Source organism: Mustela lutreola, chromosome 18 (assembly GCF_030435805.1).
Source record: "Mustela lutreola isolate mMusLut2 chromosome 18, mMusLut2.pri, whole genome shotgun sequence".
Classification (NCBI taxonomy): Eukaryota; Metazoa; Chordata; class Mammalia; order Carnivora; family Mustelidae; genus Mustela; species Mustela lutreola.
The window spans coordinates 1,650,376-1,677,464 of record NC_081307.1 but is presented as its reverse complement, the minus strand read 5'-3'; the positions used below and the strand labels follow the sequence as shown (position 1 = coordinate 1,677,464).

General features: G+C 44.3%; 1 long non-coding RNA gene across 2 annotated transcripts; it reads right to left on the bottom strand.

The window, feature by feature from the left end:
- Positions 1 to 1,687: 1,687 nt before the first annotated feature.
- LOC131820535 (uncharacterized) lies at positions 1,688 to 26,888 on the bottom strand. 2 transcript variants are annotated; one of them, XR_009349678.1, is made up of 4 exons: positions 26,760 to 26,888; positions 20,064 to 20,252; positions 19,782 to 19,959; positions 1,688 to 5,916 (listed from the first exon to the last, which is right to left on the bottom strand). It is a non-coding gene; the product is annotated as an uncharacterized LOC131820535 (long non-coding RNA). The 2 variants fall into 2 exon arrangements; XR_009349677.1 differs by lacking the exon at positions 1,688 to 5,916 and adding an exon at positions 14,223 to 14,424.
- Positions 26,889 to 27,089: the final 201 nt, after the last annotated feature.

Here is a 27,089-nt window from a genome sequence, read left to right as displayed (position 1 = left end):
TTTTAAAGAGTATAAAATTTACTTTCCCAAAAAGGAACAAATTCAGAAGGAAAGAGTAGGACAAAAGTCACCTTCATCAGCCTATAAACATATACTCAAACGAAAAACACTGTAAACTGCAAAAAGATGCCAACTGTTTTTAAAAATAAATGGCAGACGAATTTAGGTAAGAATAACTTTCATGGAAATTGAGGAGGTAGAGGTGTTCAAATTGTTCAGGAGGCAGCAAAAGCATGCGAATCATATTTTTTTTAAAGATTTTATTTATTTATTTGACAGGCAGAGATCACAAGTAGGCAAAGAGGCAGGCAGAGAGAGAGAGGAGGAAGCAGGCTCCCCACTGAGCAGAGAGTCCGATGCGGGGCTCGATCCCAGGACCCTGGGATCATGACCTGAGCCAAAGGCAGAGGCTTTAACCCACTGAGCCACCCAGGTGCCCCACGAATCATATTCTATTGAAAGGAAGGAAGACTGAGATTCTGAACAAAAATGTTTTATTAGGCAAAAAAAAAAAAATCAAAAAGTATATGTACATATAAATATAAATGTAAATATAAATATATATAGAGAGAGACACACACACACACACGTGTGTGTGTGTTTGTGTGTGTATGCATATATACTATCCCAATCCTAAACCCCAGCACCTGGGTTTGTGACCTTATTTGGAAATAGGGTCCCTGGAGATGTAACTAGCGTGGATGAGATCATATTTGAATAGCCTGGGCCCCTAATTCAGGAGGACTTGTGTGCTTCTAAGGGAGACTGTGGATACACAGATATGCACTGAGGGAGAGGGCCATGTGAAGAAGTCCAAAGTCCAAATACATCAAGCTGGGAAAGGGGCCTGGAACAGATCCTCCCATAATACCTCCAAAAGGAGCATGGTCTACGAGCACTGTAGGCTCTAGAACTGTGATACTGTCCACTTCTGTTGTTTCAGCCTCTAGGCTTGTGGTGTCTTGTAATAGCACCCCTAGAAAACTAATACAACCCTGTTAGAGGAAAAGTAACCAATCAGAAGCCCATGAGGAATTGGAAAAGAGAAAAAAAATCTATCTATCTATATAGATATGTCTATATCTATATCTACATAAATTACTCTTTAAAACATAGAAAACGAATGGACATTTGAAAACCGTGTGAAAAGGAAAGCAAGCAAACAAGCAAACAAACAAAAACTGAGCCCCAGGATTCACTCGAATTTTCACCTGGAATAGTTCTGGATGGTGCGTGTAGGGAGGAGATTCCAAGGAAAAGATGGAAGTCTCCCTGCTGTGAGGAAAGAGAGATTGGGATTCAGGAAGCCTGGAGTGATGAAAAGGCCATGGGTTCAAGAGAATAAGTCAAGTAGAAATCAAACTCTTGGAAAAATACACACTGGTGTCCTCTTCAGTCCTTGCTCCATAGGAAGCAGTGTGTGTCTAAGAAAATACTTCAAGGGGGCGCCTGGGTGGCTCAGTGGGTTAAGCCGCTGCCTTCGGCTCAGGTCATGATCTCAGGGTCCTGGGATCGAGTCCCACGTCAGGCTCTCTGCTCAGCAGGGAGCCTGCTTCCTCCTCTCTCTCTCTGCCTGCTTCTCTGCCTACTTGTGATCTCTCTCTGTCAAATAAATAAATAAAATCTTTTAAAAAAAAAAAACAAAACATTATTCCCTTAAAAATTTAAAAAAAAAAAAAAAAGAAAATACTTCAGGTACTAACAAAGAGTCAAGGCAATGGAACCAGATGGTTGCCAAAACTCCTACAAGGCTAGAGGTCATTGGAGTAACAACCAGCCAGAGGGAAGAGTTCCTCTGGCTAAGTCAGAATATTCTGTAGAGACCGGGTAAGGAGCCTGAGTTAGTTAGTTGTAAAAAGGGTCAGAATTACCTACTAATCTCTCACTGCCCATGTGACAGCCAATAAAAGAAGGCAGACAGTAGCCTCCAAAGGACTCAGGTTATAAAAAGGAAGGCAGTTCAAAAGGGAAAGGGAAGAAGGAATAGACAGGAAAAAAATATGCCTAGCGAGTTAGTAGACTTCAAATTTAATATTTCAGCAATGACCTTCAGAGTGAACGACTCAAATTCTGTCCACTTTGTTGTTCAGCCTCTAGGCTTGTGGTATCTTATAATAGCACCCCTAGAAAACTAATACAAAACCTGCGAGAGGAAAAGTAACCAACCAGAAGCCCATGGGGAATTGAAAAGAAAAAAAGTACCTATCTATCTATATAGATATAGATATGTCTATATCTATCTATCTATCTATATATATATATATCTATATATCTAACTCTTTAAAACATTGAAACTGAACGCACATTTGTGAACCCTGTGAAACTGAGCCCCAGGATTCACTCGGCTTTCACCTGGAGTAATTCTGGATGGTGAGGGTAAGGAGGAGATTCCAAGGAAAAGATGGGAGTCTCCCTGGTATGAGGAAAGAGAGATTGGAATTCAGGAAGGCTGGAGTGATGAAAACGCCATGGGTTCCAGAGAGACAGAATTCAAGTAGAAAACAAGCTCTTGAAAATACACACTGGAGTCCTCTTGAGTCCTTGGTCCATAGGAAGCAGTGTGTGTCTTAGAAAATGCTCCAGGTTCTGACAAAGAGTCAAGGCAATGGAACCAGATGGTTGCCAAGACTCCTACAAGGCTAGAGGTCAGTGGAGTTCCTACCAGCCAGAGGGAAGTGTTCTTCTGGCCAAGTCACAATATTCAGTAGAGAGCCGGTAAGGAGCATGAGTTAGGAGCGGGATGAAATGATCCCTCCGAGAAAGCTGACTCTAGAGCTTCCCTAAAGAAGGGGAGAACAACTGTAAAAAGGGTCAGAAATACCTACTAATCTCTGACTGCCCCTGTGACAGCCAATCAAAGAAGGCAGAGATTAGCCTCCAAAGGACTAAGGACTCAGGTCATCGAAAGGAAGGCAGTTCTAAAGGGAAAGGGAAGAAGGAATAGACAGGAAAAAGAAAATACACCTAGCGAGGTAGTAGACTTCAAATTCAACATTTCAACAATGACCTTCAGAGTGAACGACTCAAATTCTACTGAAAGAAAAGACCTCAATAGGGCAGTGAAAAATAAACTCTACTTAGAACGATTCAGAGGCTACTATAGATTTTGTGGAAAGAAAAATGATGAAAAGGACTAGACCGTACCCAAATGAATCCTCAAAGGCTGCTTTTCCTAGGTCTTGAGAAGAGACAATGGAAAGACACCTGATAAATGAACAGAGAAAGAAGACATTTCAGAACACAAAAGGACCCTTTTAGAAACACATGGCTATCCTCAAGTTGTCTGCATCCAATGAGAAAACTCATTGAGATCAAACATATAGAAGCCCATAAAACAAGGCTAAAGACATTTTTTGGAAAGCTTTTCTTTCTTTCTTTGTGAGAGAATGAGTGAGAGAGAGCATGAGAGAGGAGAAGGTCAGTGGGAGAAGCCGACTCCCCAAGGAGCTGGGAACCTGAGGCGGGAGGAGATCCTGCAAGACCGGGGTCATGACCTGAGCCCAAGGCAGTCGCTGAACTAACAGAGCCACGCAGGCACCCCTCTCCAGAAATTGGTCCACAACAGCTGAGGGGCACCTGGGCGGCACCCTCAGTGAAGCGCCCAACTCTTTGGTTCTGGCTCAGGTGGTGATCTCAGGCTCTTGAGATTGAGCCCTGAGGCAAGCTCTGGGCTCAGGGCAGAGTCCACTGGGTCTCTCTTTTGGTCCTGCCCTTTCCCCCTCACAATCAATTGTGCTCTTGCCCTAAAACCAAGTATGAAAACCCTTCACAGAAGAAAACAATGGTTGAGAGTGGGAGGGGTGGGGACAGAAGTGACAGGCCCCAGGGCAAGTGGGAGGTGCCTTCGGTGCTGCCCGCCCTGCCAGGGCCGGGCTCCCTCAGCGGATGCCACCTTCGCCCCCGCCACCCTCGGTGCTGCCCTGGCAGGGAGCAGCAGGGAGCAGCTGAGCCCAGGGAGCCTTGGGGCAAGCCTCCTTGAGCGCCTCCAGCGCCCTCTGAGCGTGCTCCTTGCGGGGGTGGGGGTGGGGCCACAGGTTGGTCCAGGGAGGAGGCGAGGGCGGCGCCCAGGTGCCCCCGGCGGGGGAGGGGCAGGCAAGACCTGCAGAGAGATCCCCTTGGGACTGCTGGAGCTGCTGCAGGGCTTCATGTTGGACTTGGCGAGGCAGCAGCCTGTGCACCCTGCCCTGCATCTGGCTCTTTCCTTAGCTGGGAGCCTGTTTACCCCTCCCTCTCTGCCGGTCTCTCTCCCTGCTTCTCCTCTCTGTCAAAGGAAGAAAGAAAATCTTAAAAAAATCATCAAACAACCCTCCATATTCTTGTCGTTCTTTAGGGCCCCATGCGTCAACATTTGATTTTTACTTCTTGAATTGAAGGAATTGGTTGATTGATTGACAAATTGGACAGAAAGACAGAGACAGCGAGAGAGGAAGCCCAATTTGAGAAGGAGTAGAAGCCATGGAAGTGGGAGAGGGAGAAGCAGGCTTCCTGCTGAGCACAGAGCCCCAGAAAGGTCTGGAGCCCAAGACACTGGCATCAGGACCCCAGCAGAAAGCAGCCACCCAGGTGCCCCACTCCATGATTAAATCCTTTTTTCACGATTTAATCCATTGGATTAAGCAACACTCTTTGGGGTCTGCCTCCTTGGGTTAACACTAACACATTGTGTTTTCCTTTGCTCTTTTGTGATCACTGAGGATTTCAGGAATCTTTTCATGTTTCTTGGCCGATGGCTTTCTCCTTGGGATATTTCTGCTCTAGGATTTTCATTGTTTTGAAGTTACCTATCTATCCTTCTTGATTCCTAGTTCTCCTATGTAGAGTTGTATACAGTTCCTTATCTGGTATCTCCATAGAGCCTTTCATAGTTTTAGTCTTGTCATTTGTTGGGCAAGATTTTTTTGTTTGGAACCTTGGAATGAGTAGAGTCCAACTTCCCAACTGCTGCTGCCCCTCGGAACAATTTGTTACTTCAACTGTAACCCCTGGAGGATTTTACTAGTTACCAAGCACATTTACATATGACCTCTAGAAATACATATACTGGCAACAGGTCTTTGGGGAAAAGGATGATATAGGACTGTGAAGCTGGGTAGCTGGGGATGCCCAGCTCGCTCAGGGCGGAACGCCGCCCCTTCCCAGAAGCTGCGCTGGCTGGAAGCCCGGCCGGCCCAGGGCGGAATGCCGCCCGCTTCAGGAAAGCGGAGCACCCAGGAACGCCAGGTTAGCTCAGGGTGGAATGAAAACCGCCTGCCTCCCTTACCCGCCATCGAGCCTTTCTCTTCCCAGAAGTGCCCGTTGTTAGTTAGAAGAGTTCTTTCAATGTGCTTGTTTAACTATAAATATCTGCCTTCTTGCTTGTCAGCAAGATGGGATTAACATTTGACCTTCCTCAATCCTTCTATTGGCTATTGTTTTCTATCCAATAAAAGTGAGACTGCCGAGTTGCTCCTGGCAGCCGTCCTTTTCGACTGTTGTCCCCTGCTCCCAGTCTTTTGCAGCTGACTGGTTCATGCCTAATTCTTCTCTCAAAGTCGCCAACTGGAAGCGGCACCCATGCTTTCTTGGGCTTCCTGTTTTTAGTGTTCTGTTCCACTCATCTCTGCCACCGCCCCCAGGTCCTCAAAATGGCTTTCTATTGTATCTTCCAGAAAACTTCTGATGTCCTCTTTAGTATGTAGGCTACATCAGTAGGGAATAGCGTTAAAACCTCTTCTGTTCCATGTGGATATTCACGTTGTTGAGCACCGCTTGGTCAAAGTCTGCCCTTTTCTGTTGGTCTGTTTTCTCTGATCATTTCAGGAGTCCTTTTGTAAGAAATCCTATCCCATCAGATGCTCCTCTCACTCTCTTTCTCCCTTACTCTTGCTCTCGCTTCTTTCTTCAGATTTGCCGGGGAATGACAAGTCCTTTTCATTCCTATGAAAATAGAAGAATTGGCTGATCCACAGATACCATTTTTAGTGATATACAAGTGTATATATAATAACTGATATGGAGATGTACATGTGCACCTACATATATATTCTTTAATCTATAAAGTATGGAGGTTGGATTAAGTCTGAAGTCTCTCATACAGCTTGATAACCTGTGACTCTTTGATCAATAACTTCCATTTTCCCACAGGTCAGAGAAACGGGAAAAAATGCACATATGAACATATGTAGCACGTTAAAAAACGATCACAAATCCTATAACTCCCCATTCCCTTTGATTCACATGGGCTATGTGACTGTGTTAAACAGTGGAATAGAGTGGAAGAAACATGTCAGTTTCAGGCCCAAGTCCAAAAGGAACCCCTCTCTTGGAACATTTGCAATTGGAGCTCCGAGTGGACAGGAAAGAAGTCCAACAACCTTGTTACAAAGACTGCACGGAAGTGGAGGGCCATCTGAGCCTCATCTCCCAACTGTACCCATCAAAGTAATAGGCATGTGCATAAAGTCATCCTGAATCCTCTAGACCAAGCAGCCGCCTGCTGAAGGCCACCACCCACTGACCTCAGTTAATGCTGTATTAAGCATAAAAATTGCCCCATGAGATCCTGCCCTAATTTCTGACCCCCAAAACATATGTAATATGACAAAAGGGTTGTTTTAAGCCCCCAAATTTTGAGATCATTACATAACTAATTGGGTAACATGGCAAATACGTATCCAAAATAATGTAAATCAAGGAATATGTTTAAAGGCACCAAGTTATCTTAAAAAGTTCTCTGAACACACAGAAAAACAGAAAGAGACCCATAACTACAGAGAACAAATTGATCGTTTCCAAAGAGGAGGCAGCGGGTGGACAGGCAAAATGCGTGAAATACAGTGGGAGATAACAGGCTTCCAGTTACAAAATTAATAAGTTGCAGGACGAAAGGCACAGCATAGGGAATATGGTTGGTGGTACAGTACGGCGAGCGCAGCATAACATACAGACTTGTCAAATCTTGTTGTTTGATATCTGAAACTAATGCAACATTGTGGGTCAGCTATACTTCAATTAACAAATCAAAGAAAGTTTAAAAAAATTAAAAGTGAGCTCTATTATCCAAATAGGACATACTCCGGTAGGTTTTGCAGGCCGACAGGCACGAGGAGAGCGTCCAGGCCAGCCGGTAGCTCCCCTTGGGGCTGAGCGGGATGGCGAGTGTCGCGAGTCCAGGCGCATTAACGAACCACACCAGACTCGGGGGATCTGTCGAAGCAGGATCTCGCTTTATTGAGCAGGGCAGCGGCTTATATGGGGTGAGGGAAGGGAAGTGAGGTCAGCAAAGTGGGGGCCAATGGGGATGTGCCATGTCGGCGGGAGTTGGGAGAGACACGCCCTGCAGGGGGTGGAGGCTCGCAGGAAACGAAACTGATGGGAAACCGAAACCGCCACTTTGGCGCCTTTGTGGTCGGCCATGTGGGTTCCTGATCCGGAAGAGAAGGCCACCCGGCGCCATCTTAGCCTCTTGGGGCCCAACATCTCCCCCTTTTGTTTTTGTATGCATGACTTCTGTCTTAGGTCGCCGGCGGCGGGCCTTCAGGCTTACCCGTCATTGGGGAATCACACTGCTTTGGTGTACCCCCTGTCTTAGGTTGCTCTGCGTCCCCCGCCGGTCTTACCCGTCATTGAATATCATGCCTGTATGGGGGTTTGGTCCCTGACCTGGCGTGGGTTGTTCCTGCAAGGAATCCCATCCGCCATAGGTCGTGAGACTATTGATGGGGCCCCTCGTAGGACTCGTCGTCACGGGTGGCCAGTCTCTGGTATTGAACATGGACGTTCATGAGTTGAATGGCCTCCACTCTTTTTTGGACGAATTGGGCAATCTTATTGATAATACAGGAGTCAAAGGTAAGCCATTAAAGCTTGTCCAGAAGGGGTAGGTCATCAGGGCGTGGCGGCGCTTCTAGAGCCATTGTCCGCCAACGGGGGCGCCCAAAGACAGGTGACATTAGAAGAGAGGGGGGATATGTACACATGGTCTCTGGGAGGCCAAAGAGGGCAGTTCGTGGTGGGAAGGAGCAGGGAGACATTGGCGAGGAAAGCCTGGGCCAGTAGGGGCCCATTATATTTAGGGTAAATAATGCCTTCTTAAGCTGGTTGTGTGGGGGGAGTGATTCCCCCTTTTGTTTTTGTAAATGGTACCAAAAGGTGGAGTTGCTGCAATTTGTGAGAAGGGAGAGGCCACTGCTCTACCCAAATGGGAGGACCCTATTTCCAATTAATTTTGGGGACCTGAGGCAGGGCAGTGGCCTTTAGGATTGGGGGGACTGGTGTCTTTGCCTTATACTCTCCAGGTAGGGGTCATCTCGGTAGTTGGAGTGGGCAATCCTTCCCTCCCGGAATTGTTGCTGGTATTCCTCCTCATCCAGTATATCATCAAAAAAGGCCTTATGATCAGTAGTAATGAAAGCCTCTGTGGCTCCTAGAATGTCTTGACCAAGGAGGTTGGCGGTGAGCCCAGAGGCTACCAAGGGACGAATTTGTCCTCTGTTGCCGTCTGGATCGACCCAGCACATTAAGTTGGCAGTCTCATGGGAGCCAGCTTGGCCTCCAACCCCCACTAAGGGGGGGCCAGGAACAAGTTTCCATGAAGGGGGGACCTCCTCCTGTCGGAGGACGGTACGTTCAGCTCCGGTGTCAATGAGGCACTTAAAAGATTTGTCTCCGATTGTGAGGCGCATCTTGGGGCGGAGGCCCGGGACCAGCGGGACTGTCCAATGCGCTCGAACAGGTGCCTTCCCCTTATTTAACGGGGCTGGGGATTGCCCCGACTGGAGTTTAAAGGCTTGCCCTGGATATCGAATCTGGATTTGCAGTCCTTTGCCCAGTGGAACCCCTTTTTACATTTAGGGCATGGGGTCCGTGGCAGGACAGAAGATTGAGGCTGGACGGGCTTACGGCCCTGTGGGCAGTTTCTCTTGAAATGCCCCTCTTGTCCACAACCAAAGCATAAAGGGGTTAGTGGAGGGGGGTCACACAGGGGGGCTCTTACTTCGAGGTTTGGGTTGGAGATCTGGGGGCCAAGGGGCTTTTTTGGGTCTAGCAGAGGGGCCGTCAGGAATGTTTGAGGCGGGAGTGGGAGACTTCTCTTGTGGCTTGTCTGATATAGTCGGAGTGGGCGTCCCAGAAGGGAGTTTGGTTGCCTCGGATTGGGAAGGGGGAGGGGTGCAAGATTTCGGGGGGCAAGGTGACTCCTTAAGCCCCTTTGGGGGTCTGGGTGGAAAGCAACCCTTTAGTGCCGCCAGAGTAGGATATGTACCCAAAGGGGGTATCTCCCCCCTGTTTACGTGGGCTTTATAGATTAGCTGTTCAATACGATCCCACGATCCCACGTGTCCCAATCAAAAAGGTTACCTTCTGGAAGCCAAGGAGCCACCTTAACAAAGGCCTCCCATGTCTTAAGGGCTTGGGAATCGGTGAGGGAAAGGCCGCGGCTTCTCAAAAGGAAACGCAGGGATTCGAGGGCAGGGTCACTTTTGGAAGATGACTGCCCCATAATTTATGGGGGTACACTCACCCGAAGACCGATTGGCCCGTCAGCGAGAAGAACGAGGAGAGGGTCCTCACACGGGGCACCAGTTGTCGGACTCCGGTAGGTTTTGCGGGCCGACAGGCACGAGGAGAGCGTCCGGGCCAGCCGGTAGCTCCCCTTGGGGCTGAGCGGGATGGCGAGTGTCGCGAGTCCAGGCGCATTAACGAACCACACCAGACTCGGGGGATCTGTCGAAGCAGGATCTCGCTTTATTGAGCAGGGCAGCGGCTTATATGGGGTGAGGGAAGGGAAGTGAGGTCAGCAAAGTGGGGGCCAATGGGGATGTGCCGTGTCAGAGGGAGTTGGGAGAGACATGCCCTGCAGGGGGTGGAGGCTCGCGGGAAACGAAACTGATGGGAAACCGAAACCGCCACTTTGGCGCCTTTGTGGTCGGCCATGTGGGTTCCTGATCCAGAAGAGAAGGCCACCCGGCGCCATCTTAGCCTCTTGGGGCCCAACACATACGAGATGGATTTCCCATCATACCATAAATTGAAAACGACTTCTCTTGATAGAACAATGCTTTCCTTAGTCTTAGTCCCTACTCCCTCCACAAAAAAAAAAAAAACAAAACAAAACAAAAAAAAAAACTACTTTTGAAAAACATCTTGGTATTTTGAAAATTATAACTGCAGTGAGTGATGAGAGTGAAAACAAACTGATAATCCACGTTTCCTCATTTCTTATCCCTTTTATGAAGATGAACAGTAAAATCATATGTAAGAATTAACCAGAGAGAGGTCCATTTTCCACTCACTATAATCAAGCTGGAATTCTCAACTATTATTTAGTATTAGTTGATTCTGGTGGCAAATGCAAATATGGTTTCACTTCTTGGGCACATGAGGAAGATTTGGTCGGTGAAACAGACATACCAGGTTGGCCCAGGCCTGCACTGCCAGGGTTCAGAAAATTGCAAGATACAACCTGACACTTAAAACTTCCCATCAACAACTACCGCTGCCCCCCAACATCTTGTTTCTTCCCACAGACAGCTCATATTGAGACCTGTCCACTGTCAGGGTCAAGCTAAAGGGGGATGCCCACAAACTAGGTGGGAAATGAGAGGATGCAACTGCAGCTCTGTGGGGATGCCTAAGGCCACTGAATGCCCCGTCATGATTCTCCAGCACAGATGGGGGCAGCCTGCACCACGTGGGTAGAGCTCTAGGACACAGAAAGTACTGGAGTGGCAGTCAACAAACAAATGAGTTTGTGTAATATATAAACCCCCATAGGGTTGTCAATTTGTGGGATTCACTTTTTCTAACTGTTCACCCCATGACATACAACTTCAGGAAACCCAGAGCCCATGGATTATTGTTGAAGGGCACATTCGGTCTCCATAAGGAGACAGGAGGATCAGAATCAGAAGGCAATGTGAAGTTGGAAACAGAGGGATAAAAGGTGGTGCAATGAAGGGCCACAAGTCAGGGAATGCAGGCAGCTTTAGAAGCAGGACAAGGCAAGAAAGTGGATTCTCCTCTAGAGCCTCCAGAAGGAACACAGGCTGCTAACACCCTGATTTTACCACACTGAGACTGATTTTTGAACTTCTGACCTCCAGAACTGCAAGATAATCAATTTGTGTTGTTTCAAGCCACTGAGAATTTGTCATTTGCTACAGTGGCACTAAAAAACTACTAGAAGAACTCACTGAGACATATTGAGTCTGTACAATGGCAGGGACCATTTCTAGGTAGGACTATCTTCAGGGTGTGGTAGTACTGGGTCTGGAGAGTTGACTACCAGCATCCTTCCTCCCTCCCCCTTCCTGAACCCCAGTGCACTGTGTGCCTCCTCCACTGCAGCCCAGGTGACTCACAGGAAGCTGGCTCCATCTACACTACAGGGAAGGGTTCTGTCATGGAAGCCAGTCATGTTCCTCCTGGGCCATTCACACAGCCAGCTGCACGACAGTCAGTGCCTTGTTACTGTTCTACGAGAGACAGTAACCTAGGATGTCCCACACACACAAACAGGAAGGGCTTTACAGAAATATCTGGGTTGTCTCTGAATGTGAACAAGGAAAGCAGTGCCCCCACTGCGGGCAGCCATCACACAGTCAGCAGGGGTTGGAAGACAAACTGGCCAGAGGGAAAGGGCAGAGTAGGGAAAAATGGAGAAAATCATGGAGACAGTGTGAATAAAACACATTCTCTGCAAGTCCTGCCATTAGCTGCTTCTTCATGAGATTGAAGGTTTTTTTTTTGTTTTGTTTTGTTTTGTTTTGTTTTGTTTTTAATCTTTAAGACAGTTTGAGTTAGGATGAGACAACCATCCAAACTGATTCAGGAGGTCAGACTTTACGGAAACTAAGAAAGCCAGATAATAAAAGTAGATGACTCACATGTGTGAAAAGTTTCCTTTCCCACTAAGGGCGGGGGGAAATCTAGAACCTTGAATTTGTGGTTATTCCATTATGCTTGCTATTTTTCATCACTCAAATGTATTTTTCAAGAATGAGGAACTTATTCTCAATAAATACAGTGATGGTTCCCTGAAAATTTGTAACCAAGTAGGGAACAGTCAGAGTCTCTAAACAGATTGTTTTGAATTGACTTAACAATCACACAGGACGCTGGGATCATGACCTGAGCTGAAAGCAGCTGCTCAACCAACTGAGCCACCCAGGCGTCCCTACTCTTTTTTGATATACAAATCTTTTTCAAATTTTTAAAATAAAGTGGCATGTCATTTCTTCTATGGTCTGTGGGTCTTATCTCTACCTAAGGTAGTCTACCACTTCCCAAATTTTTACATGCCCCTAGATTGTCTCCAAATTCTTTATCATTTTGTTTGTAGAGCTAGAACTTAAACCAATTTACAAGGTTAATCAATCTGACATCTGCTTACATATATGATAGGAAGCAAGAGTTCTAAGAAAGAGAGTTCTTTCAGCTCTGAGGGATAGAGCTTAAAGTCAATATTCAATGATACTCTGTCTCATTTTCTAGAAGGAACTGGTGGTTTCTGTTTGGAACTCTGACAATTTTTTCTTACTCCCTGAAAGTCAAATAGGTTTATGTCTGTTTTGGTTTGAGTCTGTTCAGCTAATTCTCCCTTGGACTTGAAGGCTTTATGAACTGAAGGCATGACTGTTTTTCAGCTCAAGTAAATGCTGCATTAGTTCAGTTATAACTTCTGTTATTTTCTCCTTTTGTCCTCAGGATACTTGCAAGGTAGATTTGGACCTGACCTCAGATCTTACTTATTCGCTTCTCATTTTCATCTCTTTGAAATTTTCCTCAGTGTTCTGGGATATTCCAATTTTGTGGGGCACCTGGGAGGCTCAGTGGGTTAAGCCACTGCCTTCAGCTCAGGTCATGATCTCAGGGTCCTGGGATCGAGTCCTGCATTGGGCTCACTGCTCGGTGGGGAGCCTGCTTCCTCCTCTCCCTCTGCTTGCCTTTCTGCCTACTTGGGATCTCTCTCTGCCAAATAAATAAAATATTTAAAAAAATCAATTTTGTTCTCAGCAGTGATCATTACTATTTACAGGGTTCCTATTACATGTTACAACTAGTGAATTTAAGTTTCAAATCTTTCTTGTATTTTTATGTTTTAAAATATTTATAAAATTTATTTGACCCAGAGAGACAGAGAGAAAGTGAGCACAGAGAGAGTGGCTGAGGGAAAGGGAGAGGGAGAAGCAGACTCCTCACTTAGCAGGGACTCCCCACCCCCCACCACAGGGTTTGATCTCTGGCAGACATTTAACCAACTGAGCCATCCACACACCCCAAAGCTCCCTTTCAAAATCTTCAGTAAGTATTTTGCTGCTCTTTACTGTAACTGTATCCCCCTCAGACTTCTTGACAATAAGTTTGTCTAGCTCTGTAGTCAGTTCTTAATCAATGAGGACATGTGCTCTGGACCTCAGTTTGGTGCTCCTCTACCAAGATGCTACCTGCCACTCAGGTGTGTGAACTCTTGCAGCTTAGGCCTAGTCACACTTTTGGGAACTCTGGGGCATCAGCGAACCTGCTCTAAGGGGACCATGCTTTGTGCATAAAAGCAGGCCCCTGCCATGAAGCAGCCCCTCTCAAACCTCCCCAAGTTGTCCTTCCCTACACAGCACAAAGTCTCTAAGCAACTCAACCTGCTGGGAAAGCCCATTTCTCTATGACCAAGGACCACAAGAGAGGGAAGTTATACCATGGGCCCCACACAGAAAGAGGTCTTCACTGAAAGCCTTCGAAAGAGAGTCTGCCTTTTCTTCCAGGCATTCCATCATGGCACCTCAAAATCCTGAGATGCTTTTCCACTGCTCCCCCTGAGATGCCAAGAGGCACTTGGCAGTCGAATAGGTCCTTCCCACAGCCCACCTACATGATTCTTGAGGGCCTGCCTGGTGCTGGGGATGGGTGAAGGCAACACAGGCCCCTGGTCTTATGCTCTGATGTCACTGGCTCTTGAGCAAATGAAGGAAAATGAGAGGGTCCAGGAGACTGCACACAACACCATGTTCTCAGAACATCTCCCTGGCCCCCAAGATCACCTTGTCATGGCAATGTCAGCAGAGCATGGCAAGTGCTACCTGAGAAGTCCCTCTGACACCTCAGCAACAGAGAGAGAGCCCACCCATAAACATAATCCCTAGAACCAGCATCCTTTAGGAACCAAAACCCCTATGAGTCAATTACTTTGGTATGTGTTAGTGTACTTTTACCTATGTAAAATATAAGAAAAAGATGAATGACATACCTGTATTATTTGGGCAGTACAGCAACTCGATTTTGAGTGCTTTGGATTATAGCTAGATACTTTTTTTCCAAAAAGAAATTTATAATCCATTTAATAAAAACAATGTGAGTTGCCATGTATGGAATTTTTATACTATAAATGTTTTCATTGTCTTGAGTTGTAGTAACGTACATACACTGGCGCTGGTCTCAAATGGGGGATGTCTGGAAGGAAATAGAATACATGATTAGGGGAGTGAGTGTAAGCCACCACCCTAAACAGATCAATTTCTCACAAACATATACCTCAGCTATATATTTGATTGGATGAATATCAACTAAAACTTTAAAATTAAAGTACCAGAAATTATTAGGGATGACATTTTTTGGTAGACTTGTTTCTGATTCTGCCTTGTGACCTGACAAAGGTGGGATGGTGACTCCTGTTACTGCTTGCTTTTTATAGCTATGGCATACAGCGGTGGAAGTACTAAGTACTAAGCCACTAGAAAATTTGAGAAAGGATAAGCAATTCTAATAGTAAGCATATTTTCACATACTTTATAACTAATTCAATATTTTAGGACTGAAACAAATCTAGAAGAATGTACAGACATTCTTCATCATTTCAGGTACTTTAACATCCAATACTAACCTAATCAAATCCATGGGACTTTAGTTTTATAGCTTTTTCCTTGTAGATGAATCTGAAGAATAGAATCAGTATAAACTACTTTATGTCTGAAAGAATTCATCTTTGAGTATCAGACTTGACCAGCTCCACAGAATTAATAACAAGTCCCTTTCTTGGTGCAGCCACATTGGGAAACAGTGTGGAAATTCCTCAAAAAAATTAAAATGGAGCTGCCCTATGACCCTGCAACTGCACTCGGTATATACCAAGAAGATACAGATGTAGTGAAAAGAAGGGCCATCTGTACACCAATGTTCATAGCAGCAATGGCCAAAGTCACTAAAGTGTGGAAATAACCAAGATGCACCTTCAATGGATGAATGGATAAAGATGTGGTCCATATACAATATGGATTATTATGCCTCCATCAGAAAGAATGAATACCCAACTTTTGTATCAACATGAACTAGACTGGAAGAGATTATGCTGAGTGAAATAAGTCAAGCAGAGTCAATTATCATATGGTTTCTTACTTCTGGAGCATAAGGACTAACACAGAGGACATTGGGAGATGGAGGGGAGAAGTGAGTTGAGGGAAATTGGTGGGGGAGACAAGCCATGAGAGACTGTGGACTCTGAGAAGCAAACTGAGGGCTTTAGAAGGGAGGCAGGTAGGGGGTTGGGTGAGCCTGGTGATGGGTATTATGGAGGGCACCTATTGCATGAAGCACTAGGTGTGGTGCATAAACAATGAATTCTGGAACACTGAAAAGAAATAGAATAATTTAAAAAGTCCCTTTCTCCTTTAAATTTCATAATCAATACAAAAAGTTACATGGTATTGGACTTGAGCTACTACTTGCTGTATGTCCAGCTCTCTTACTTTCTTTTTTTATGTTCAGCATAACAGTATTCATTGTTTTTGTACCACACCCAGTGCTCCATGCAATCAATGCCCTCTATATTACCCACCACCTGGTACCCCGACCTCCCACCTTTTATATACCTGGAGGCACTTGCATGAGGCAGACAAGTTCTCAATAAAGAACTTTAATTTCAATATATTAAAGTATACTATGTTTTCCACAGTGAATATAGACTATTTATCAAATCAGAAACAAGTTCTAAAAAAAAATACCCATATACAGATAGCTAACAAATACACAGCCCGGTACCTCTAAAGGTTAGTACTTCTACATATTTCAAAAGGCATCAAGTTTTTGCTGTTTTCCCCTGATCCAAGCATGCACATTTGTGTGTATGTAAGTAAACACCCAAAGACAACTGAATTAGTAGTCCACATTCACCACATGGATTAATGCCTGTTGTGATCTCTTTCCCTCCCAAATTGTTTCTGATTATTCACTTTAACTAATTTTGCCTGCTTTCCAATAATAGGGAGAAGAAAATTTGCTTCCCCACCCCAGCACCAATCAAAGGGATACTTCTGTCCTGTGAGCCTTCATTTTTCATAGGGGAAAACAAACAAACAAACAAACAAACAAAAACCCAAAAAACCCTGAGCAGTGAAACTAGAAATTCCCTCATGTTTCCTTCCTTTCTGGAGCTTACTGCCCTTAGGTTGCACAGTTGCCCAAATATTGGCCCCTCCATAAGAAGCTGTAAGTAGCACGTAGTGGATGAAACATCCAGGATATAAGGAAGGGCTACTCTGGGCAGTTGCATGGCCTGGGATGGTCTGCCTCACCACTGGGCAAGGGCTGGGGTCTGGGGTCACCATACCTCAACACCGTTAAGAGAAGACTTCAACAAGAATGTTTATTTCAACATCTTTGCATGAGAAAATAAACACTGCCTTCAATAAGCAGTTTCAATTAAAAACTAAAATTTTAAAACATAATTTTAAATATAATTATACCAAGAAGAATCATGACACATGTTGAATTATTTTAGGAGCCACAGTCTTCCTGAGGTACAAATAAATAGCTTGTACAAATAGGTAAAATCATTTATTAGGAAACTTTAAACCTCTTACAATAAAGTTACCATTAAATATAAGAATAAAGTGACTATTTTGCTTAAAAATAAACAAAGGTCACTTTGAAAGAGAATGGCAGCTTCCCTGTGGACATCCTCTATACCCAGCCCAATCAGTACTTACCAAGTACAAGTTTGTAGATTTTGCTAACATGGTAAATGATGGAAATAAATGAGGAAGACAATATTTTCAAAACAGTGTAAAAAGAACTTTAAAACAAGTATCTCGATTCTCCTTATTCTTCCACTCTAATTTGTAGCCTTTGGATAATATGTGGGAAAGGACATATATACATTTAAATTTTAACTTAAATGTCTACTGAAATAAAATGCTATCTTATTAAAATTCCTATCCAAAATTTAAAAAAAGTCATGGTGACAAATAATGTTGACAATCATGTAATGTAATCCTATCTTAAAACTCAAATTATGCTAAGAATGAATATTTCAAAACTAAATGGTTCACTTTGTTAAAAATCTTCTTACTGAGTATTAAAAAAATCACCCAATGGTATCATGTTTTTAAACTCATTCTACTCATCATGCCTGTATTTTATCCCACCAGTTCTCTCTAATGACTTAGCATTCTTTCTTGTCTGCTCTCTTCTCTCATTTCCTTTCACCAGCACCAAAAACACAAAGACTCCAAAGTCCTGAGAGCAGACTGGAGTATCCCTTTGCCTTCTAGAAGCTGTGCATTTTGACCCTACTGGTCCATTCCACCTGCCCAATAGGCAAGATTGCCCAGTAGGACAGTGCAGTCAGGAAGGGAGGCAAGGACAGAATCTTGAGGGATAGCAGAGAGAAAGAATCACATTAAGAAAACTGGCAAGAATTCCTATCTTACATTGAGGTCTTCCATTCATTTTGAGTTTAATATTTTGTTCTAATAACACAACTCTGGGTGGGCTCCGAGATAGCTCCTCAGTGGGGACACATCACCAGGAAGACCACACCATGATTAGAATTTAGAATCTTCGGCACCCACACCCCAACCCCTACATTCCCCTAGAGAGGGGAGGGGGCTAAAAGCAGAGCACATCTATGTAAGGAAGCCTCCATAAAAATCCTCATAGCAGGGACGCCTGGGTGGCTCAGTTGGTTAAGCAGCTGCCTTCAGCTCAGGTCATGATCCCAGCGTCCTGGGATAGAGTCCCACATTGGGCTCCTTGCTCAGCAGGGAGCCTGCTTCTCCCTCTGCCTCTGCCTGCCATTCTGTCTGCCTGTGCTTGCTCTCTCCCCCTCTCTCTCTTTGATAAATAAATAAAATCATTAAAAAAAAATCCTCATAGCAGCGTTTCAGGAAACTTCCAGGTAAGTAAACATATCCAGGTACCAGGAGGGGGATGAAACCCAGCTCCACAGGAATAGACATTCCTGTGCTTGGGACCCTCCCAGACTGTGCCCTTTGTGTCTCTGCATCTGACTGTTCATCTGTATCCTTTATCATATCTTTCATAAATTGCAAATGAAAACAAATGTTTCCCAGAGTTCTGTGAGCCACTCAGTTGAACCAGAGGAGGAGTTGAAGGAACCTCTGATTTGTAGCCAAGTTGTAGAGAAGTTGTGGGTAACCTGGGCTCCTCCTACTTGTGACTGGCACCTGAATGTGATGGAACAGTCTCATGGGACTGAGACCTTAACCTGTGGGTACAGATGCCATATCAAGGCAGACAGTGTCAAAGTTGAGTGAAACTACAGGACACCCAGCTGGTGTTGTAGAGTTGCCTGGTGAGGGAAAAATCCACAGCCTCAGCCACAGTGTTAGAAGTGAAGTGTTCTGTGTGAATATGGTAATATGAAAGCAGATGGGAGAACTGAAATGTTTCCTTGACATACACTCTCACACAAAATATTATGTATGCCAGGTCTTTGCTGATGTGATATAGCACATATTCAAGTTCTAGTGAAATATCATAAAGAGTCAACTCAAAAAACAAACAAACAAGCAAACATACAAAATATGGATAAGGTGGGAGAAAATAAGCAATGTTTCCTCTTTCCTATCAAGAGAAAGACCATTCCTGAATTATCCAAGATTTTGCTTTTACCTGAATAACCATAGAGTTCAATAGTACTTGAAGGAAAAAGCATGTCTGGTCCTCAGTGATCCTTTCCCCTGATATGGCCGGCAAGAGTGGAGTGATTCTTGTGGATATATCTTTGCTCCAGAGTGGGGAAAAAAAGGAGTTCTTTCGCCAACGTTCAAAGGGTTTTTAAAAAATGGCCTTCATTAAAATACATCTGCCCCTCCTTTGGAACCTACTCACACTACACTCCAGGCCAGCGAGCATCAAGGGGTTGGAAATATGGTACAAAGTCCCATGAAGCCACCTCTCCCTCTAAACTATTCTTCTCTCTGCCAAATTCTGCTTCGGTCAGCCTAAGGATCAAATACCTGTCTTTGGGCAATAAAGTGATGTGCATTAATCAATCATTGGCCCTAACTGGCAAGTTCCTTAAAAACTCACGGGACACAGATGGTTGCCATGACTTTCCCAGGAAGCAGCTACTGTCTTTCCATGAATGAGGCATGAAAATACACAGCTGGGTGAGCAGATGAATGTCCACTCGTGAAACAATCATGCTAAGGACAATAAACAGTAGTTTTGGATGGCAGATTTAAATTTCATTCACAGCCAAGAAAACACTCCAGATACATGATGTGTCTCCACTTCCTGCTGTTTCCAACATCTGAGTCCTCCCTTCCATTCCTGTTTCCACCACTTCAGTAAATGTCTCCCGTCCTCATTGCATATAAAAAAGGCTCTGATTCTTTCTATTCTAATGTCTGTAAGACATTACTGTGAACAAGAGCAGGGGATAATTCCTCCTCCAAACCCATCTACGAAATAAAGGGTTCTATTCCGGATCATGACAAGCTGAGGAATCCCTCAAGAGAACTTCCAGAGTCATTTCAACCTGTAAGGCTGGCTAAAATGTTCCTCACCATCCGCCACACCAGGGCTAGGACTGATGAGTGTCTCCACCATGCAGGTCCCTCTGGATGACATAATCGCTGGGAAACCAGGCACGAGGCAAGCAAAAATCAGCACCTGCTCTTCTGCAAAGTTTGTCTGAAGTGCTTGAAGCTACAGAAGAAACACATTGACTCCTTCAGATCTTACCTAAAAACAAAATTAAAGGTGACAAAATTAAACACATGTTTATGCAGAGATGCACTGCAATGCAGATTCAGTTCTGAGAAAGAAAAACTAGAAGTTAAAGGTACCGTTAAACTCCTACACCAAGTTCTTAGTGACAAGAAATCAGGCGTGCTGCAAGAAGCCCAAGGGTAAAGAGTTGGGGTCTGGAGCCACAGTGCCTGGTTCCAATGCAGGCTCTGCTTTTTGCTTTTTGCTAGCTTAGCTGTGGCCAGTGGAGAACCACCAAACTTCTCCCTTTGCATCAGTCTCTACCTCTGAAAAATAAGGATGATAAAAGAATTTACCACAAAGTGCTGGCACAGGGATACGTGACTTACAACAGTGCCTGTATCATCAACTGTCATTTAATCACAAAAATAATGCAAAGACAATCGTCCTCCAAATTTACAGTGTGCTTTGAATAGGGTTTTTTTCTATAATATGCATATGTATCATGGAAAGTTGTTGAAAAATCTCAGAGCTAAATAAGACCTTAAAGACCTGGCTCAGTTATTTGACCTTGAAGCCCATTCATCAGGCATTTCTACACCAGCCCTCCTTTTTTTTTTTTTGCCTGTGCAGGTAGCTACCTCGAGGGCTGCCACCAAATCATCACTTCCACAAAGAACCATTCAGAAATTTCTCGAACTCATATCATTGCTGGACTTCTGGCATAAGTCCATTGTTACTGTTGGATGCTTCCAGTAGTAGGAAATGGAACATGCTCAATGAGGGCAGGGGGTTGTGTTTGACTTGCCCACTGCCATATCTCCAGCACCTAGAAAGGTGCCTGAAACACATAGCTGGCATCCAGTAAATGTGTGCAATAAATGAGTGAACTAGACAAAAATAGATATGCACTGGTAGACGTGGCCTGTGGAGTACAGCTTCAAAAGCAGGAGAGTATTGAGACTCCTACATGGTAGGTTGCATGGCACTGAGTTAAAGAAAATGGGTCCTACAATCAGACCAAAGGTTAAACCTCGAAAGTTGTGCGATCTTGGACAAGTCAGCTACAAGAACAAAGACCCCTGTCTTCTATTGATAACAGCTGGGAAGAGAGAATCCATTTCAGAAGGAAAGGGGACACAGGACGGCTGTGTACGACACTTATATTGTCAAGATGGCAGTGTAAATTCACTTCATGGGGTCCCACACCATCATCCCCCACTACCATTTGAAATACATGGTAATGATAGATGAAATATATATATATATATATTTTTCAGTGTAACAGTATTCGTTGTTTTTGCACCACACCCAGTGCTCCATGCAATCCGTGCCCTCTCTAATACCCACCACCTGGTTCCCCCAACCTCCCACCCCCTACCCATTCAAAACCCTCAGATTATTTTTCAGAGTCCATAGTCTGTCATGGTTCACCTCCCCTTCCAGTTTCCCTCAACTCCCTTCTCTCCATCTCCCCTTGTCCACCATGCTATTTGTAATGCTCCACAAATAAGTGAAACCATATGATAATTGACGCTCTCTGCTTGACTTTTTTCACTCAGCATAATCTCTTCCTGGAAGAGATTATATATAAATTTTTAAAAGATTTATTTACTTACTTATTTATTTGACAGAGAGAGATCACAAGTAGGCAGAGAGGCAGAGAGAGAGAGAGAGAGAGAGGAGGAGGAAGAGGGCTCCCTGCTGATGCAGGACTCAATCCCAGGACCCTGAGATCATAACCTGAGCTGAAGAGACAGGCTTAACCCACCCACTTAGCCACCCAGGTGCCCCTAGATTAAACACATATATTTTTTAAAGATTTTATTTATTTATTTGGCAGACAGAGATCACAAATAGGCAGAGAGGCAGGCAGAGAGAGAGGAAGGGAAGCAGGCTCCCTGCTGAGCAGAGAGCCTGATGTGGGGCTCAATCCCAGGACCCTGGGATCATGTCTTCGAGCCGAGCCGAAGGCAGAGGCTTTAACCCACTGAGCCACCCAGGCACCCCTAGATTAAATATTTTTTTTTAAGAGAAGAGAAAAGTTAGCAAGTGAACCTCGGTAAAAAACAAAACAAAACAAACAAAACCCAAAACTGACAAACATCTCCATGAAGCAGCAACTGCAGAAATTCTCAGTGATGCACAGATGTGTAGCGACAGGAAAAGATGTCTGGAGGCTGACTTCAAGGAGGACAAGTCGCTCCCACTGGAGATAAAGGCAGACAGAAAGGCCTGCTCGCTTGCTGCCTGAAGCCACAACTTCAACTGGGCTGCGGACTTGATTGCACACCACTTGCTTCACCAGAACACTGTGAGGTTTCCAGTAGCTCATTACATCTAAACACTACTGCCTCCTTTAACAAGGTTTCCCTTCCGGATTGCCCCTGACTTACAGGGATAGGCAGTAGGTGTCCCTACACGTGCTCCTTCAAAATTCTCTCCTCTCTCTGCTTTCTTCTGATCCACCTTTTATTTATGGGCTAGCTTTACAGGATATCCCTTCTGTGATTAAACAGGTCTTAATAATTCTACCTTTTGTAAAGGAAGCCTTCCCCAATTATTTAGATGTTGATAAATATTTACCTCTGAATGTCCATAAATCATCACTTTATATGGCACCAACATGTAGAAAATAAGAATGAAGTTACCCAATTTTCAGAATGAACCATACAAATTACAACCTACCATCTAAAGCCAGAGACAGAAAGAGAACATCTGCATAAACTAAAGTAATGTGGGTTCCTTATTCATTCATATTTATTATGCAAAATGGAAGTTTTAGGAAGATTAGAATAATGCATACTTGTTCTATTATATAGGCAACTAATCCTCTGTAGATGGTAATGTATCCATAACTCCATCTCCAATCTAGAATTTCTGAACACGAGGAGAGGGTATTAAAATCTCCTCTGTGGGAGGCAGAGCATTACAGTGTCTGGCTCTGGCCTTCCTGCTGCAGGATGAGACTTGCAATTAGTGATGGCAAATGGAATTCACAAAACATTTCTGGGCTTTAGAAGACATCGGAAAACTAACAAAGGACTTAGAAAATGGTAGGAAAGGAAGCGGGAAGAGGGAGGTGGCAGAAACAAGTGAGCCAAAACCTGATCTGTAAGCAACAAGCTCAAGAGAAACAAATCAGGGTGCCAGAGAACAAATGCCATTTTCACTGCAGGATCTCTACAGGCCTGTGCCCTCCAGACCCCGTTCCCACCACATGGTAAGTTGGGGGAACTGAACCTGAGATTTCCTTAATAAACAAGGACCCTCAAATGGAACCAAAGTGATCCCAACCAAGAACACTCCCAGCCTCCTGGCAAAGGAAAGACAAACCCTCCAGGAAAAAACAAACAGACAAACAAACAAAAAAACAACACCAAAAAACAGAATTAAAAGAGATTACATCTATGTTCCAATAAATCTGGTCTCAAAATCCCTTCACAGAGCATGCAAGAAATGAGGCCACTGTGAGAAACAGAAGACTGAGGGAAAATGAAGACTTTAGACACTGGAATGATCAGATACAGAATAGAAAATATTACATGTTAATTGTTTAAGAACACAAAAGAGGTTTAAAAATGAAGAAGGATCAAGAGCCTATCAAAAGCAACAGGCCAAGTGTGAACATGGAACTGAAGGAAGTGAAACAGGGACCAAAAATCACTGAGACGTAAAACACAACAGAAAACACCCCAGAATGGTGGGGCAGTAGATGAGCCCTGAATGAGGGACTTCACAACACCGCACCAAGAAGTGAAGACACTCCCCAGAATGCAACTCAAGGAGGCAGGAGAAGAGGAGGAACGCCAGCTTGAGAGACACGAACAACAGACGGGAGGTTTAAATAAGAATCCTGGGAAGTACAGCAGAAGGACAGAGTCAACATTTCAGAAGAAAACAGCTGAGGATATTACAGAAGTGATAAATCCAGAAATACAGGAAATGCACAGATACCAAGCAAGATGAGAAATCTTCAATTAAACATTTTGTGGTAAAGCTATAGAACACCAAAAACTAAGAAAAGGTTTTAAGGAAAGCCAGAGAGAAAAGGCATTGAAAGGAATGAACAGGGTGGAAACAGGGTTTAAAGCTGCTACAGTGGTAAGGAGATGCTAGTAAAATGGTACCTGTAAAGGGTGACAGGAGTATTTTTACTGCCACTACTGCTAATACTCTGTCTAATGCACATAACAACTGAAGACTGCGAAGGTTAAGATGGAGCAGAAAAAAAATTAAACGAATTATGACCCTCAAAAGAAGGATCATATCGGGGTGCCTGGGTGGCTCAGTGGGTTAAGCCTCTGCCCTCAGCTCAGGTCATGATCTCAGGATCCTGGGATCGAGCCCCGCATCGGGCTTTCTGCTCTGCAGGGAGCCTTCTTTCTCCTCTCTCTGCCTGCCTCTCTGCCTACTTGTGATCTCTGTCTGTCAAATAAATAAATAAAATCTTTGAAAAAAAAAAAAAAAGGATCATGCCAATGAATTTCACAACTATGGTGATCACTTTAAAAGCATCTCTTCTTTTTATCATAGCATTTGTATCATGTCCAGGATGAGATATTACAGCACACATGATAGAATATTTTAAAACAATAGTCCATTTTGCTCAAACTCCATGTTGAAAGCAAACGACTCTGTTAAACACTTTGAAGAAGGTAAAGTAGTGGAACCATGTTTTGTCAAGAAAGCCCAGGGAGAAAAGCAGGTAGTAAAACCAAGTAGCAGTACGGAGGAAGGGCAGCCTCAGGAAGAAAATGAACACCGTTTTCTTCTGCTTTGTTCTCTTTTTTGTTTTCCTGTTGTTGGTATTTTTTTTTTGGTCTTTCCCAGAAATCACTTCATATATATACATTTATCTGTTCAACTTCAGTGAAAGTTGGGAGGAAAAGGTGCCAGAACTTTTGAATGGTTGTCTTCAGCCGAGTGCTTATTTTCTTCCTTCAGTTTCTCTGGGGTTTCCCACTATTCTTCAATAAACATGTGTTGCTTTCTGGGAGGGTAAAGCCAAATGCATTTTTAAAAGAAGTAATGGCAGGTCATCCATCCATCCAGATAAGGAGAGAGCCCATACCAGGGAAGGCAGAGAGGGTAGTAGACTCCCCTCTGTGAGTTCCTGCCCTCTTGGTCTTTCCTCAGCCCTTGCTCTCTGCTCTGTGTCTCCAGTCACACCCCAAACCCAGAGCAACAAAAGGACTGTTCAAAACTTAAACCCTGTGAGAAGGGCCACGCAGAGGCAAGGAGAGCCCTGTAAGACTCTGAGCCATGTGGTCTGTATCTGAGACTGCACATCTCCTTGAGCCACGTTCCATTCCCTCCATGCCTAATGTTGGCCTAACGTTCTACAGAAGCAGTCAGGGCATCCATACACTCCTCTCTGTGTGCTTTTCTGTATACCTGATCCCATCTCAACCCACAACACCCAGCAGCATGCACCATCTGTCATCTCCCTTCAGTCAACCTGCAAATAGGTAAACACAGCCTGTAAAACCCACCTTTGTCCAAGCTATGTCTGGAGTTATGATCGTCTGTGTCTTTACCATCAAACTTTCTAAAAGGCTATTCTTGTATGTGACCTCCATGGTCTCACACCCAGTAACTCTATCTCTCTGTCTGGCTTAGGACTCCACTACTCACCTCCCATTTTCTTTCAGTACTCAGTGACAACCTCCTCGATCTACCCCCACCCCCTAATCAAGCTGCTTTGCAACTTTTCACATCATCGAACATTGCTGACATTTCATTCCTTCAAATCTCTCTTCTCTAGACATCTGTGCAAAAATGCCTTCCTGGCATCAAAGCCACGTCCCTCCCCTTCCATCCACTACTCCTTTATTCTTCCCCTTTATCTGCCCAAGAAAAGAAAGAATTACCCTAAATCCTTAACTGTCACTCTCTCTACAAGGAATATATCCCTTGGCAACAGCATGACTGCATCTCTCTTCCCCCAAGCACCCATCCCTACATTTTGACTGTCCAACCAGAACCTACACCTGCACGTCCCACAGACACCTCAACTCAGATTGCCTAAAGCTGCACTCCTCCTCTTACCTCCTGCACCTGGCTCCCTTCCTGAGTTGCCACGACTGTTGTGGCAGTTGACACATCAGACTCAACATTCTGAAAGCACAGAGGCACCCCTAAGCCTACTGCAGCATTTTTTTTTCCATAGCCGAGGTATGGAAGCAGCCCAAGTGTCCGGCAACAGAAGATGAAGTGGTACATACACACAATGGTATATTACTCAGCCATCAAAAAGGATGAGATCCTGATATTTACAACAGTATGGATGTACCTAGAGGGTGTTGTGCTAAGCAAAATAAGTCAGACAGAGAAAAACAAATACTGTATCTCCAGGGATGAATCCTTGAAAAATGCCCTACATATTCAAGTTTTAATGCAGGACCAGAAGCAACAGTTTTAGCATATATCACCACAATATAAAATACAATCTTTAAAAAAAAGGGAAATAATAGGACAACAGCAATTAGGGTAAAAAGACTTAACAATTGTCTTGCTCATCATCACCAGCACCACACCAGTTACACGTCTGACCCCCAGGCCAGCATAGCAGGTGTGAGGACAGGTCCAGGCAGAGAAAGTGTTACTTGTCACATTTTTTGAAAAATGATAAACAGAAGGGATGCCTGGGTGACTAGGCTGGTTGAGCGGCCAACTCTTGATCTCAGCTCGGATCTTGATCTCATGGTGGTGAGTTTGAGTTCCACACTGGGCTCTGCACTGGGTGTGGAGCCTGCTTTAAACTAAACTAAACTAAACTAAACTAAACTAAAATAACACCTCTGTCAAAAGTACGTGAATTCACAACTTACATGTAAGTCAAGTTCTTCTTGTTCTAAGACAGCATGAAAACCAAGATGTCGTTATCAAGACAGGAAGCAAGATAAATTGTGTATTCCATGTGCCGTGAGATGACTCCAAATGCATCCAAGTCAGCTATGGCCCTCCACACATCAGGGTATATTATCCACATTAGCACAGAGGAAACCAAGGCTCAGAGAGGTTAAAAAAATAAAAAGAATCCAAGATCATAGCATCATTTAGCAGCATAACCAGAATGTATAGGAATTACCTCAAAACAGGCCACACTAGTGGAAGAATACCTTAGTGTGGAGTTATGAAAACCCAGGTAGAATGCTGCC